The sequence below is a fragment of the Leucoraja erinacea genome, chromosome 29 (assembly GCF_028641065.1).
Source record: "Leucoraja erinacea ecotype New England chromosome 29, Leri_hhj_1, whole genome shotgun sequence".
In the NCBI taxonomy this organism is placed as follows: Eukaryota; Metazoa; Chordata; class Chondrichthyes; order Rajiformes; family Rajidae; genus Leucoraja; species Leucoraja erinaceus.
The window spans coordinates 13,239,116-13,254,931 of NC_073405.1; the positions used below are offsets into that span (position 1 = coordinate 13,239,116).

The following is a 15,816-nucleotide window of genomic DNA, read 5'->3' on the forward strand; positions in this document are numbered from 1 at the left end:
ATACCAGAAGTGTATAAGTACTTCACAATTTGAGTACAATGTGTACACCAATGTACAGGCTTTTTTTTGATGTACATGCATATGCCTCTGTCAACACTTTGTTTATGTTTAAAACTGAATAACTCACAATGGTGGTGGAAGTGGAACTCCATTGGTTAATCTTGAAAAAGGTTGACATGTTCCAACCAAAAGACATTTGGTGAGAAAAAATATCTATTGCTATTTCTTATAAATGAACTGGAGAAGATCAGTATGAAAGGAGATTTGCTCAGAACAACATGGTCTGCTTGGTTTCTGTTAATGATGAGACCGGATGCAAATCTGAGAGAGAAATCATGACCCATGCGAAAAAGAACTGGCTTAATTTCAAGAGAGGCACCAAACAACTGGAAATTGTCATTATCACCTTTCATTTTCAATTGCCTAAAGCTGAAAACAGTACCTTGGGATCAAATTTCTAGACTGTCTTCCACGGTTTAAAAATAAGTTTACTTTCAAACTCGCAAAATAAGTAAAATTGCAATTACCAAAGAATCATTTTAATTGATCTTGAATACATATTGAAACCCTTACAAAAATGGTGACTTTTATTTACATTATTTTTAAACTCTAAAACTGTTACTCAAAATAAAAGCACTTAAAATGTAAATGGGTAAAACTAATTGCAGAAGCATTATAAATATCTAGGTACAATGATTTCACTCGGATGGTATTTTATTTGATTCCTGTTACATATTGTGCAGTATTTTGGCTGAACAAAGGTGAAGCCATTGGTGTTGTCAGTATATTTGTGCAAGTGTCAGGGCATCTTAGGCTAGAAAAGTGATTAAAATGGGGGTATACAAGAATCTCTTTTAAGGATGCGCCATTTTCTGGAAAAATTCAAGTAGTTTGAATATTCTGTACTTGAACTATGGGTCATAAGTTAAACTTGCCCACTTTAGTCTAAACCCACTTTTAATGTTGTGATACAAATTAATTACTACCTACCAACCTCCCAACCATTTTAAGATGAATTATGACAATGTGGCGGCTCCCAAGGGTCGCGCCATCATAGCTGTCAAACCCCTCGGCACGGTTCAGTCCGGAGGCGGCCCTTAACCAGAGGTTTAAAGGCAGGGTTTGGGTGCCATCTTTCTCTCGTTTGGACTTCCCTACAACCGGGAGGAACATAATTAAAGGTGCCTCTCAAAATACTTGACACCTCTCTTCCTTTTTGAGACCCACGCACCACATTGGTGACCTCGACGCTCCATTGTCGTCATGATGGAGAAAGAAGAATGCCCTACCTCCTCACAGGCCGGCCAGATCGTGTCTCTGGACGCGGTCTCGGTGAAATTGCCTAGGCCCTCCTTCATATGGAGGGCCTAGGCGACTGACGGCCATCTAGCCTCCTAAAGGAGATGGTGGCTCTCCTGGATGGGCACACGCCGTGCCTGATGTTCGTGTATACCTACCTCCACCTGCTGCCGGCATACATCCGTCTTCAGCTAACGGACGCCTCCTTCGCCGACATCAGGGCCCTCGGGAGGCGCGCTGACGCGCTGTGGATGGCGCGCCCTGATGACGTCAATGCACTGGCCGTCAGCAGCCACGGGGACGTACTGAGGACGACGCTCCCTGATGATGTCAACGCGCTGGCCGTTGGCAGGCGCGCCGATGACGTCACCCCGGCAGCTCCCGATTTCCTCCGGTGGGGTGGGGGAGCTGTGGAAGGAGTGACAGCTCCAGCCCGACGGCCCGTAAGATCGCTCCCCGCGGCCGTGTCGGTACTGCACCTGCAGTCCAGCGCCAGCAAGCTGCAGGCACCATCAACAGGAGCCGGCAAGCTCCAAGTACCACCAACATGAGGCGCTGGTGCTACTGCCATCAGCGCTGGGGTGCTGCAGCACGACAATGCCGCCAGCCGTGCACGTTCCCGGGAAATGCCTGGGCCGGCTGTCAATAGTCCCCGCGGCGGCCGGCCAAATTCACCGCCTCTTTGCCTGGGATCGGCGCTCCGGGACCCGCTTCCTCATTGATACTGGAGCAGAGCTCGGCGTCCTTCCCCATTCGCTGGCCGACATTCGTTCCGGTAAGCGGGGGCCCGTCCTCACTGCGATGAATGGCAGCCCCATCCGCACGTATGGAGTGCGCATGGTTCTGATCGTGTTCGGCTCCTGCCATTTCTCGTGGCGGTTCACCATTGCTGATGTCTCCCTGCCATTGCTCGGGGCCGACTTCCTCCGGGCGCATTCCCTCATGGTGGACGTCAGGCGCAGCGCTTGGTCAACGCCGCTATGATGGAGCCGATCACGTTGCGTTTGGATCAGCCGGTGGGATGGCCCCTGTCGTCCGTGGACTCCCACTTCGCACGGATCTTGGCCGCGTTCCCGGACATCCTGACCCCACAGTTTCGGTCATCGATCCCCAGTCACGGAGTGGTTCATTTTATCCAGACTACCGGCCCACCTCTCCACTCACGAGCACGCCGACTGCCGCCGGATAAACTGCGTCTGGCACGGCAGGAATTCCGCACGATGGAGGCCTTGGGGATCGTCCGCCCTTCAAGCAGCCGATGGGTGTCCCCACTCCACATGGTCCCTAAGGCAAGCGGGGGCTGGCGACCTTGCGGGGAATACCGACGGCTGAACGCCGCAACAACAGCGGATCGATACCCCGTACCCCACATCCAGAACTTCACCGCCCATTTGGCTGGGGCCACAATATTTTCAAAAGTGGATCTGGTACGGGGTTATAACCAGATCCCGGTCCACCCGGATGATGTACCCAAGACGGCGATCATCACGCCATTCAGACTTTATGAGTTCACGCGGATGCCGTTCGGCCTCCAGAACACTGCGCAGGCTTTTCTACGCCTAATGGACGGGGTTTGTCGCGACCTCGATTTCGTATTTGCTTACCTGGACGACATCCTGGTGGCCAGCCGTTCGCAGCAGGAGCACTGCCCACCTGCGGCAGCTCTGTCAGCGGCTCAGCGAACATGGTTTGGTCATCAACCTCGACAAGTGCCGTTTTGGGGTAACCGAGATTGACTTCCTCAGCCACCGCATGACTGCGCAAGGCGCGGTTCCGCTGCCTGACAGGGTCGACGCCATCCGTCGGTTTCCCCGCCCACGCACGGTGCGCGGCCTGCAGGAGTTTGGCGGTGTGGTGGCGTTTTACCATCGTTTCGTGCCATCTGCGGCCCACATCATGCGGCCGCTGTATCAACTCCTGGAGGGTGGGCAGAACAAGAACGTCGAATGGACCCACGAGGCAATGGCAGCATTTGGCGGCGCGAAGGAGGCCCTTGCTCGGGCCGTACTGCTGGTGCACCCGCGGGAAGATGCTCTGACTGTTCTCACGGTGGACGCCTCGGAGTCGGCGGTTGGTGCCGTGCTGGAGCAACTGACGGGCGGAGGTTGGCGGCCCCTGGCCTTCTTCACCCGGCAACTCACCCCATCGTCCCTGGCGCCGGAGGGTGTTCGAAGTCATCCACGGACTGTCTCACACATCAATTCGGGCGACAACGGCACTAGTGGCCGCTCGTTTCATGTGGCACGGTCTGCGCAAGTGGGCTCGCACCTGCAATCCGTGCCAGACGGCGAAAATCCAGCGCCATGTCCGTGCGCCTCTCCAGGAGTTTGGTCTACCTCACCGGCGATTCGACCATCTCCACGTGGACATTGTGGGGCCTCTCCCGCCATCCCGCGGCATCACCCACCTTCTCACAATGGTGGACCGCTTCACCCGGTTGCCGGAGGCCATTCCGCTGGCCTATACTTTAACGGCTACGTGCGCTCGTGCGTTGTCTGCGCACTGGATTGCTCGCTTTGGGGTGCCGGCGCACATCTCCTCAGATCGGGGGCCACAGTTCACCTCCGAGCTGTGATCAGCCGTGGCTCTCTTGCTGGGGGTGCGGCTACACCACACCACGGCTTACCACCCGCAAGCTAACGGTCTGATGGAGAGGTTCCACCGGCAGCTAAAGGCAGCGCTGAAGGCGCGACTCTCCAGCCCGGACTGGATGGACGAGTTGCCGTGGGTCATGCTGGGCATTCGGACTGCTCCTAAAGAGGACTTGGCCTCATCATCGGTGGTGCTCGTGTACGAGTCGCCACTCACGGTGCCCGGGGAGTTCGTGCCGTCGGCGCCGGGGCAGCAGGGAATGCCCTCATCCACCCTAAAGCGCCTTCGCGAGCGAGTTGGCAGGCTCGCACCCGTCCTGACGTCCCGCTATGGGACATTTCACCCGCATGTGCCATCAGCCCTCAGGGACTGCCCATACGTTTTCCTGCGCCGTGATGCCCACTGGACGCCACTCCAGAGGCCGTACGAGGGCCCGTTCCGGGTGCTGGAACATGGGCAGACGACTTTTGTGCTGGACATGGGGGGCCAGCCGGACGCCGTGTCGATTGACCGGTTGAAGCCGGCGCACCTGGACATTGACCAGCCAGTGCTGGTTGCCCAACCTCGGCCTCGAGGGCGCCCCCCTTCACGGCTCCCTCCGCCTGTCACTCCACCTGTCCTCCCGCCGGTCCCTCGACCATTCCCTCGAACTGTCCCTCCACCTATGCCACTGCCAGCCCCACGATCTGCTGACTTCCGCACACGGGCCGGTCGGGTCGTGCGCCCACCAGTGCGTTTCGTGCCTCGGGTTCTGGGGGGGGGGGGGGGGTCCTGTGGCGGCTCCCAAGGGTCGCGCCATCATAGCTGTCGAACCCCTCGGCACGGGAGTGGTTCAGTCCAGAGGCGGCCTTTAACCAGAGGGTTTAAAGGCACGGGTTCAGGTGCCATCTTTCTCTCGTTTGGACTTCCCTACAACCGGGAGGAACATAATTAAAGGTGCCTCTCAAAATACTTGACTCCTCTCTTCCTTTTTGAGACCCACGAACCACAAAAATCTGTTTGATTCCTTCAGGATTTAATTTCGTTTTACTCTGTTTATTGCAACATTCAGTAGTAAATTTATTTTCTTGGTGAAACTGATAAAGGATTTTAAAAATTGTTCAACAGATGCATAAATACTTCTGTTCTTTTCAATCACAAATTCCCCTTAAAGCACTTGTTTTCATTTACAACATACTTGCAGACATTTTTCTAGATGCTGTAATCACAACCTTCTTCCACATATGAGGGAAGTCCAACTGTGGTAACTACAGAGGGATCATTGGTATGGTCCTCCTTAACCATCTCCCCTGTGGCTGAAGACCCACTCTTGAATCACACTGGAGATTCTGTCCATTCAGAGCACAGTGGACATGACGATACCAAGATAAATGTGGAGAGATGCACTCACTGTTATATTTGGGCTTCAAAGTCAATTTGGAGGAACTGTGGATATTCCTTTTCAAATTTGACTGACCATAGAAATTTGTCTGGTGGGACCGGCTCTGTACGGTCCCGTTTGCAAGCCATGATATTAGATTCAATAGATCCCCTCTCGGTAAAGGCCAGTGTCAACAAGCAATGTGCCTTTAGACCCTTTGATTAATTGGAAATACATATTTGAAAATCAAAGCCTCGGACATAGAAACATAGACATAGAAATTAGGTGCAGGAGTAGGCCATTCGGCCCTTCGAGCCTGCACCGCCATTCAATATGATCATGGCTGATCATCCAACTCGGTATCCCATACCTGCCTTCTCTCCATACCCCCTGATCCCCCAAAGCCTCGGACATGGCACAAAACTTGTTGTTCTCTTGTTCTTGGATCTAAAAATGTCGAACTGCCAAGATCAAATGTCCTACCCAGGCCAACATCAGTCAGTTACATTGGGCAAGCCATATTGTTTGCTGATATCAAATTCATGGGACAGTTCTATCATGTGGAGAGACTACCATGTAGACAGAAAAAGATTCAAAGGTGTTTTCAAAGCCATCTTGGGGGAAAAAATTCCTACTGACTACTGGGAATCATTGACCCATGACATTGAAAGTGGAAATGAACATTTGAAACAGTGTGGAGAAACTTGAGACCATGCATATGGGTAACACAGAGGCCCCATAAATATTAGAACAAATATGTTACCTCAATGGTAGACAAAAGTGTTGGAGAAACTCAGCGGGTGAGGCAGCATCTATGGAGTGAAGGAAATAGGCAACGTTTCGGGCCGCAACCCTTCTTTAGACCCTGTTTCGTTTCGGCCCGAAACGTTGCCTATTTCCTTCGCTCTATAGATGCTGCCCCACTCGCTGAGTTTCTCCAGCACTTTTGTCTACCTTCGATTTTCCAGCATTTGCAGTTCCTTCTTAAACATGTTACCTCAATAACTGCCCAGTTTCTTCCCAGCTCTGTCAGCTTCCACCAGGCCCATCTGAGAAGGAGTCTGTCATTTCTACATTTACCTTGGTAGTCTCAAAGCTCACAAAACAGGAGAGGACAGAATGGTGATGCCATGAGTAGTGTTGCTGTCGTGCAACTTCATTTAAACAAGTTTGATTCTGACCTTCAGTGATATCGTTCTGGTGTTTGCATGCACTCCGTTTCCTGTGAGTGCTCTGGTTTCTGCACACATCTCAAAGATTATTTAATAGGTTAATTATGTGGGGAGATGGTGTTGAACTGAGAGTTTGGTAAACCTATTCTTTAAATATGCCACTAATATATATATATGGGGAAGAATATTTTTCCCTTATTGTGTAAGAAACATGAACACATTGTAATTTACATGATCTGTTCGAAGACTCTAATTATTTAAAATCAGCTTGTTCAATAATAATAATAATAATAATGTTTATTTATATAGCACTTTTCAACAAAACCAGTATTTGAACCAAAGTGCTTTAATGAGATTGATTAAATTAATTGAACAATGACTCAGATCCTCGTAATTCAGGAGCAGCCACACACTAATATTGCTTTCAATGACTGACCAAAGGATATGTGCACTTCTAGAATGCAATGTGCAACACCTAGATGTTCAAATTCTGAAATCCATCGAATGTTTCATACCGTCTATTACAGTGCAGTTTCCATCTTCTAGGAAGTTTTTATACAGATTTATATTTTTACATATATAGGTCCTTTAGCCAACTAAATCTGAAGCTTGCCCCACATGAGTTTTATGATGTCATTAATCTTGATGTGCATATTTCTTCCACGACTACCAGAAATGGAGCTTTCAGGAGAAACTATAATTTTTGTAATTTACTCACAAAAACAAATGGCACATAGCGTCATACAGCACAGAAAAAAGGCCCTTCAGTTCAACTTGTATATGCTGACCAAGATGACCCATCTAAGCTAGTCACATTTACCTGCATTTAATCCAAAACATTCCTATCCATGTCCAAGTGTCTTTGCAATGTTGTTACTACCTGCCTCAATTACTTTCTCTGACATTTCATTCCACATACCCACCACCCTCTGAATGAAAATACTGCCCCTCAGTTTCCTATAAAATCTTTCCCCTCTCAATTCAAACCTATGTCCTTTGATTCTTTATTCCACTACCCTCGGTAAAATGCTCCCATCAATTCCCCTCATGGTATAAATACCTCTATAAGATCACCCCTAAAGCGCCTGTCCCACGAGCATGCAACCTGCATGCGGCAAGCACGTCCAAACCGAAAGCGGGGGCCGCGCGGAGGTCGAGTGATCTCCGTACAGTGCCGGTCCCACCAGCATGCGCCTGCATGTGGCAAGCGCGACCAAAACGGAAGCGGGGGCCACGCGGAGGTCGAGTGAGTGACGTGAAGTTCGAGCGAAGTCCGAGGGAAGTTCACGCATGGCGTACGGCGTCAAGACGCTGCGTATGCCCGTCGAGGCGGTGCGTACGGCGTTGAGGCGGCTGCGGGCCCGGCAGGCCGTTGCCGCGCAGAATTTTTGAACGTGGTCAGTTTTTCGGAGCCCCGGGCGATGTCGGGATCAGCTCCGCACAAATCCATACGGCTCCAGCGATTGAAGTGGGACCGGCCCTGCGAGGCCGTACGGCTAAAGCGACCACGTTAGGTCGCGCTTGCCGCATGGAGTTGCATGCTCGTGGAGCCTCCTGTGCTCCAAGGAAGAAAGTCCTATCATGCCCTATCATTCAGGCCCTCGATATCTGGCAACATCCTCATTGTGATCTGGGGCAGCAATCACCGGCCATTGATCAGCCTACAGCTTGTCGAGACTTATGGCCAAGAGTTCATGTCTTTTGATTGAACCAGTTATTTGCGCGGGAGAGGGTTGGCTCTGACATAGTGGAGAGCACAATGTTTATTTCCTCCCATCCTTTTCTGCCACTGTACTATGGCTGTAATGGAGAGAATATTTAAATATTCTTCCTTCCCAGTGGTCAACATATCAAAAATGCAGCAGCTGCAAGCTCCACATTGAGGCTCCACAGGGATCTAGTTTTAGGTCTAAACTGGTTTTCAAAAATATTTGGCTAATTTGCTAATCTTTTTAGGAGCTGGGAGAGTGTGCAAATGCAGCTTGTGTTTCGCTCAATCATTTCCATTCATCTACATCTTAAGAGCAGTTGTTATGTTTTTTTAAACATTATTACATTTCTCATTTTACAGGTTTTGTGCTTGGTGATAGTGAACTAAACAAAAGTACCTTTCGCTTACTTTAACATTGCACAATATATTAGGATGCAAGGTCCAATTTGTCATCAAGCATATGTAATGTTAGTATCCATGAAGGTAAATTGTGCTCTAGTTTGGCATCTGATTGATATTGGTTTAATATTATCATGTGTACTGAGATATGCTGTTAAAATTTGTTTTGTAAGCTATCCAGGCAAATTATTCCATACATGTATACATCAGATAATGCAAAAATAAACAGTGAAGAATAAAGTTTTACAGCTACTGAGAAAGCACAGATTAAAAAAACACATGCAAGGACCACAGCAAGGCAGATTGGAAGGACAAGCAACTGCAGATGCTAGTTTACAAAAAAGACACAAAGTGCTGGAGTAACTCAGCGGGTCAGGCAGCATCTCTGGAAAACATGAATATATGACGTTTTGAGTCGGGGCTCTTCAGTCTGAAGAAGAGTAACGACCCAATACATCACCTTTTCAAGTTCTTCAGAGTGGCTGCCTGAGATTGATTGGAAGATTTGGAATTCCTCCTTAGCATACGAGAGATCAATTCAAGAGTCTAATAACAGCAGAGAAGCTGTTCTTGAATCTTGTAGTACATGCTTTCAAGCTTTTGTATCTCGTCAGTCATTTCCCTCCACAGATGTTGCCTAATTATCTGAGTTCCTCCAGCAGTTCGATTTTTGTCCTTGATTACGTTGGCTGCTTTCATAAAGTATGTGAAGTATAGATGACGTCTATGGGTTGGAGGGAGATGGGAGACTGGGCTCAATATGCAATTCTTTGTGATTATTTGTGGTCTTGGGCAGAGCAGCTACCACACCAAGCCAGGATACGATACTTTCTATAGTGCATCTGCAGAAATGAATCAGAGTTGTTGGAGACATTTCCTTGGTCTTCTGATTAACCAGAGGTGTTGGTTTGCTTTCTTGGCCGTAGCATCAGTGTGGTTAGATCAGGAAAAATTATTGATGATATTTACACCAATGACGCTTTCGACCATTTCCACTTAAGTACCATTGATGCAGACTAGGATATGTATTCTACCCTGTTAGCTGAAGTCAATGACCAGCTCCTTCACTATATGTTCGCTATATTTACTAAGTCTGATATATTGTAAGTTACTGGTGCAGGCTGTTTATAAAAGTCCTCAAGGTAACTCTCCGTAATCTTCTCAGGAAGTAGAGGCGCTGATGTGCTTTCTTTATGATTGCTTCAGTGTTCTGGGACCAGGAGAGATCTTTGGAAATATGCACACCCAGGAATTTGAAGTTCTTGATCCTTTCCACCATCGACCCATTGATATAAACGGGACTGTGGGTCCCCATCCAACCCCTTCCGAAGTCCACAATCAGTTCTTGGTTTTGCTGGTGTTGAAAGCCAGGTTATTGTGCTGGCACCATTTGATCATTGCAAGATGCAAACCACTGGTTAGCCACAAAAATAGAATAGCCAAGTTTCCCAAAAATTACTTAAAAGAGCAACCACAGTTCTGGAAAAAGGTCTTGTGGACAGATGAGACGAAGGTTAACATATCAGAGTGATGGCAAGATATGGAGTATGGAGGAGAGAAGGAACTGGCCAAAATCCACAGCATACCACCTCATCTGTGAAACACGGTGGTGGGGGTGTTATGGCTTGGGCACGTATGGCTGCTGAAGCTACTGGCTCACTTATCTTCATTGATGACACAACTGCTGATAGTAGTAGCATAATGAATTCTGAAGTGTATAGACACATCCTATTTGCTCAAGTTCAAACAAATGCCTCATTGGCCGGCGGTTCATTTTACAGCAAGCCAATGATCCCAAACATACTGCTAAACAAAGAAGTTTTTCAAAGCTAAAAAGTCAATTCTTGAGTGGCCAAGTCAATCACCCGATCTGAACCCAATTGAGCATGCCTTTTATATGCTGAAGAGAAAACTGAAGGGGACTAGCCCCCAAAACAAGCATAAAGTAAAGATGGCTGCAATACAGGCCTGGCAGAGCATCACCAGAGAAGACATCCAGCAACTGGTGATGACCATGAATCGCAGACTTCAAGCAGTCATTGCGTGCAAAGGATATGCAACAAAAATACTAAACATGACTACTTTCATTTACATTACGTTGCTGTGTCCCAAACATTATGGTGCCCTGAAATGGGGAAACTATGTATAAACACCGCTATAATCTCTACATGGTGAAACCAAAATGTATAAAAATGGCCTTTATTAAAATCTGACAATGTGCACTTTAACGACTAGTGGTTTTTATCTATTACAAATCTCAAATTGTGTACAGAGGCAAATAAATAAATGATGGATCTTTATCCCAAACATTATGGAGGGCACTGTAGCTCAAGCCCTGGAATATTGGCAACATCTTTGTAAATCTTCTCTTCACTCTTCCCATCTTAACAATAGCTTTCCTCCAGAACAGAATACAATACTCCAAATGGGGCTTCACCAATGTACTATACAAATGTAACCTAACTTCCTAACTTCTATACTCAATACCTGATTAATGAAGGCCAATGTACCATAAAAGCCTTCTTGTCAACCCTATCTCCCATGATGCCACTTTCAGAAAATTATGTACCTGCACTCCTAGATCTCTTTGCTATACAATATTCCCCAGGGCCCTAACATTCACTGAGGACCTGCCCTGGTTTAACTTCACCAAATACAACATCTTGCACTTAGCTATATTAAACTCCATTGACCAATACTCACCCTACATGCACAGATGAACAAGATCCTTCTGTAATTTTTCATAACCATCTTCACATCTATAATTCCATCCATTTTTGAGTCATCTGAAAATTTAAGAATTGAACAATTAGAAAAGGAAGTGTGTCACTTAATTTACTGAATCCAACATCAAATACAAATATATGGATGTAACATGTCACAAATTTATTTGGAAAGATCTTACTTGCATGATATGTCATACGATTGGGTAACTTGAGTTTCGTGCTCTGAATACTAAGGGCATGACATATTGTGCTTGATACTAAATACAAACCCTTCAACTGCAGCAGAAGGAAAAAGTTAGAATTTTCGATTTGGGAGCACAGTCACAATGTTTGACTTCACAATGTTTTTGCGTTGCAGCTGTTTCAATATTTAATAACTCGGTCATTGGGGATCGCTCTTCATTTTCCATTTGTTTAGTTTAGGTCAGTGAAACAGTGAGTTAACAGGCCTACCAGCCCACCGTCTGCGCCGCCGAGCTATCACCCGTACACTATATTATCCTACACACTCGGGACAATTTACAGAAGCCAATGAACCTAGAAACCTGCACGTCTTGGGAATGTGGGAGGAAAGCGGAGCACCCAGATAAACATACGCAGTCACAGGGAGAAGGTACAAACTCCGTGCAACAGCACCCGCAGTCAGGATTGAACCCAGATTTTTGATGCTGGAAAGCAGCAACTCAATCTCTGAGCCACTATGCGTATTACCTACTCCAAAGTAGTACAGGTATGTCGGTTAATTGGCTTGGTGTATGTGTAAATTGTCCCTAGTGTGTGTAGGATAGTGTTAATGTGCGGGGATCGCTGGTCGGCATGGACTCGGTAGGCCGATGGGTCTGTTTCCGCGCTGTATCTCTAAACTAAACTAAACTAAGTGGTAATTGAGTCTCAAAACTTATTAAGATCTAAATTTAAAGTGAAAATTAGAGGAACAAATCTTATGTGTCATTATATTTTAATAAACATTGCATTGCAATTTTTTATCATACATGAGTAGTGAATTCCAAAGTTTTTTTGTAACTCAGCCATAACTGGCTTGCTCTCCTTCCATATTGCCTCCCCCAGAAGTTGGATGTAGTTGAACATTTTTGGAATCTATACACAGAAATTTTAATATACAATCTGTTATATAAAACCATTATATTTTGTTACATTTCTTTTGTTCCAACATGCATACAGTGACAAACACAGAAGTCGGGATGTGTATAGCGACGTCAAACAATGTGTAACATAAGATGCAGCCCACTTTCTTCGAAACAAGATATAAATGACAGCTGAAGCCGGCAACAATTTGTTATTCTTGGCCATTAAACCTGACTAAGGAATAACCTCATCGGACATTCTAACAAGACTATATTTTCTTGCTATTGTTCACAATACCCCCCCCCCCCCCCCCCCCCCCCCCCCCCCCCCCCCCCCCCCTAATCCCTAGTAGACAATTTGTCATTCAGGCTCATTTGATCACATGATGGCTACAACCTTGCCCCCATCCCAACCCAAACTCCGAATTCATGATCCACTGTTTTCTACTGTTATCTCCACAACGACAGGGCTTTATGCCTTGGCCGCAACAAAATAATTGCATGTTTGGGTTAAAATGCAGGGACGCACATTCAAAATTGTCCAGGACATTGGTGTTTTAGTATGTCTTTTGGTGCATGGATGTATTCCTGAGCCTTTTTGTTTCTGAAGACTTGCCTTGATTTTGTTCCTAAATTGGTAAGTGCGTTTAATATAAAAAAGAAAAACCATGTGTTATTTTAATTGAAATATTTTAAATTAGATTACCTATAATTAATTTGTTTACGTAACTTGAGTCAGTTCAGTACATAAAATAAATGGGAAGATGTCAGTACTTTTATGTTAAGGCAAAATTAAACACTGGTAGTTTTATGCATTTGCGGTGCCCCAGCACTTCAGAAAATATAGAGAGAGTTAGATAGAGCTCTAGGGTCGATTGATATTGATAGGGGACGATCAGCCCTACGAAGATAAAGAGCGCAGAATATAGTTTTCAGCATTGTCATGCACAAGTTCCAGATACAAAGTCCAATTTCCGCAATGAGGTAGCAGTGAATCGGACCGTATCTTAGCTTACGGAAGTACTGTTCGTAAGCCTGATAATAGAAGGGACAGAGCTGTTACTGAGTCTGGAATTTTCTTTGGGAATGTTTTTTTTGTATGTGAATTAGAAAGCACAAAAGAAAAGCTGCTAGTAATATAACTCAAGGCATTGGTTGACTACATTTTTCTGATATTTTCTGTGCATAACAAATAATATGCACCAGCTTTTAGGTCCTTTTGTTTCTATCAACTGCACACTCCCACAAGATCGTGTACTCGTAATAACTAAGACTTTTAATGAAACTGATGAAATGTTTTGGTATCATCTTATATCTTAAACCCTTGTTAAGTTGGAAAAACACAGATGCATTTATCCTTTTATATTTTAGAAACCGTGCTCTCTTGTCACTTATCAAAATTACTTATCAGGTGCATCTCCCTGTTAAAACAAAAGGCATCAACAAGGAAAGGGAAAATATGCTCATGAGAAACATAACAACAGATTTAGTTTAGTTCAGATATACTCCATGGAAACAGGCCCTTTGGCCCACCAAATCCGCACTGTGCTGATATTATTAGATCTCTGTACCATTGTATGTAGCACGTTAGTACCTGCACTGATGTAAAGCAATTTGGTCAACGAGAGTTGTTTTTAATTGTGCTATAAAAATAAAATTGACTTGACTTGACTAGAAGGTTACCCTCATTTTTCAGACTTTTTTCATTGAAAGAGAAACTGCCTGAAATTATTTTTATTTTTGTCTTTTTTTTTGTTTTCCAGCGCTGGAGATTTTGTGTAGGAGTCCTTTAAGCTAAGTCATGGAGACTTTCATTAAAGCCTCACTTAATACACTGAACTTCCAATCCTACTACCCACCCTCATCCTCCCCCACCCACAACCATGTTGCAGTGTAGCCAATTATAACAATTTGTAATCTTGTAATCTCTTAATTGATATTTAGTCCCATTTTTCCATCTCAGCCAAAATCAGAAGTGTACAATTTTCATTCTGTACTCACATCATCAGATCAGGCAAAATAAAATGTATTCAACATATCAAATTAAATTGATTTTGCATTACACATTGGGCCTCGTATGTGACTAAGCTTTGCAGCAATGATCTTCAAACAAAATTAATAGTAAGATTAAGCGAGAACTTACCAGTTTGAAGTTTGATCTGTATTTTATGAGGCGTTACAATGAGGGATTACGTGAAGAGCCCGCTCAGCACGCATGCGCGACATACTTCAAAGCAGCGGTGTGGAATCACAGACACACACAGTTATTGAAATAAACATAGTAAAGAAAAGGAGACCTTAGTTATCAGTTTGACCCATATTATTGAGGGTGGGAGCGGAGGGCACGTAATCCCTCATCGTAACTCCTCATAAAATACAGATCAAACTTCAAACTGGTAAGTTCTCGTTTAATCTTACTATTTTACTTCGGAGTCACGTGAGTGACTACGTGAAGATTTTAAAGCTCTTGTGATTTCAAACCGTGTAACAGTTCATACTTCACTCGCTGCCGAAGTCTTTCGAGGGAGGAAGTATGTTATCGTAATCAACCATGAATCTGTTTGTAAAAACAATAATGGTGTTATTAACAACAACAAAACCAAATGCTCCCCCGGGCTTAAATTATATATTTTTTGCAGATTATTTTTCTGCAAACGATACAGGTTCTGTCAGTGGTTTGTTATAAAAGGTTGGAGCGTATACTCCCTAGACCACCCCGCTGTAGCCAGGATGTGGTCCATTGGCACGTCCATCCTCTTAGTCACTGATGTGGATGCTGTCCTGGTGGAGTAAGATTTATACACGTTAATATGTACTCCAGCAACTCCCAGTACCTGCTTGAGCCACTTGAGATAGTTTGGCTTGTCACCCAACCATAACGTTTCTTGTGGCTGACCCATAAGGCTTTTTCTCTCCCTCGAGGATTACTTATTGTGTCGATGTAGTTCAACAAGTGGGTCATGACACATAACCGTGGTTCAGGTGGGTATGCCCGGAATTCCATAACTAGACCTGATGTTCCTGGTCTGCTCTGTTTGCCCAGTCCCTAATGGTAATGTAACATGGTGTAGTGGACCATATTGTGGCAATCGTAGTGGATGGAGGAAACTGGACTCTTTGTGCTGAGACAACGCCATCAGCATGTCCCTTCAGGGTGGGCTGTTCCAGGGTGAGGGACCTGGCTGGTGACCATCCCCTAAAGTACGTCAGGTCCCTACTGACATCCCAGATTTGGGTGTACCTGGGTCTGGGGGATTAACCTCTCCTAAATGTGATCACCAGCGGGAGGTACCCTATGGCCTGTGGTCCTGGTGCCCGAATTTAAGTAGGCTGACAGAGCACTTCTGGCTGAATCCTTCATTGTGGTGAAGACCTGCCAGAACTCCAGTTCAGGTTTGTTGTAGTTGAATATGTAGTTCCTGTATTTGAATGGTATCTTCCCACTTCTTGATGTTCGCCAAGTATGTTCCCT

At 45.7% G+C, this 15,816-nt stretch overlaps 1 protein-coding gene across 1 annotated transcript in view; it reads left to right on the plus strand.

Moving 5' to 3' along the window:
- Positions 1-15,816, plus strand: part of LOC129711184 (A disintegrin and metalloproteinase with thrombospondin motifs 6-like) — a 187,662-nt gene that overhangs the window by 26,775 nt on the left and 145,071 nt on the right. The gene's annotated exons all lie outside the window — the stretch shown is intronic.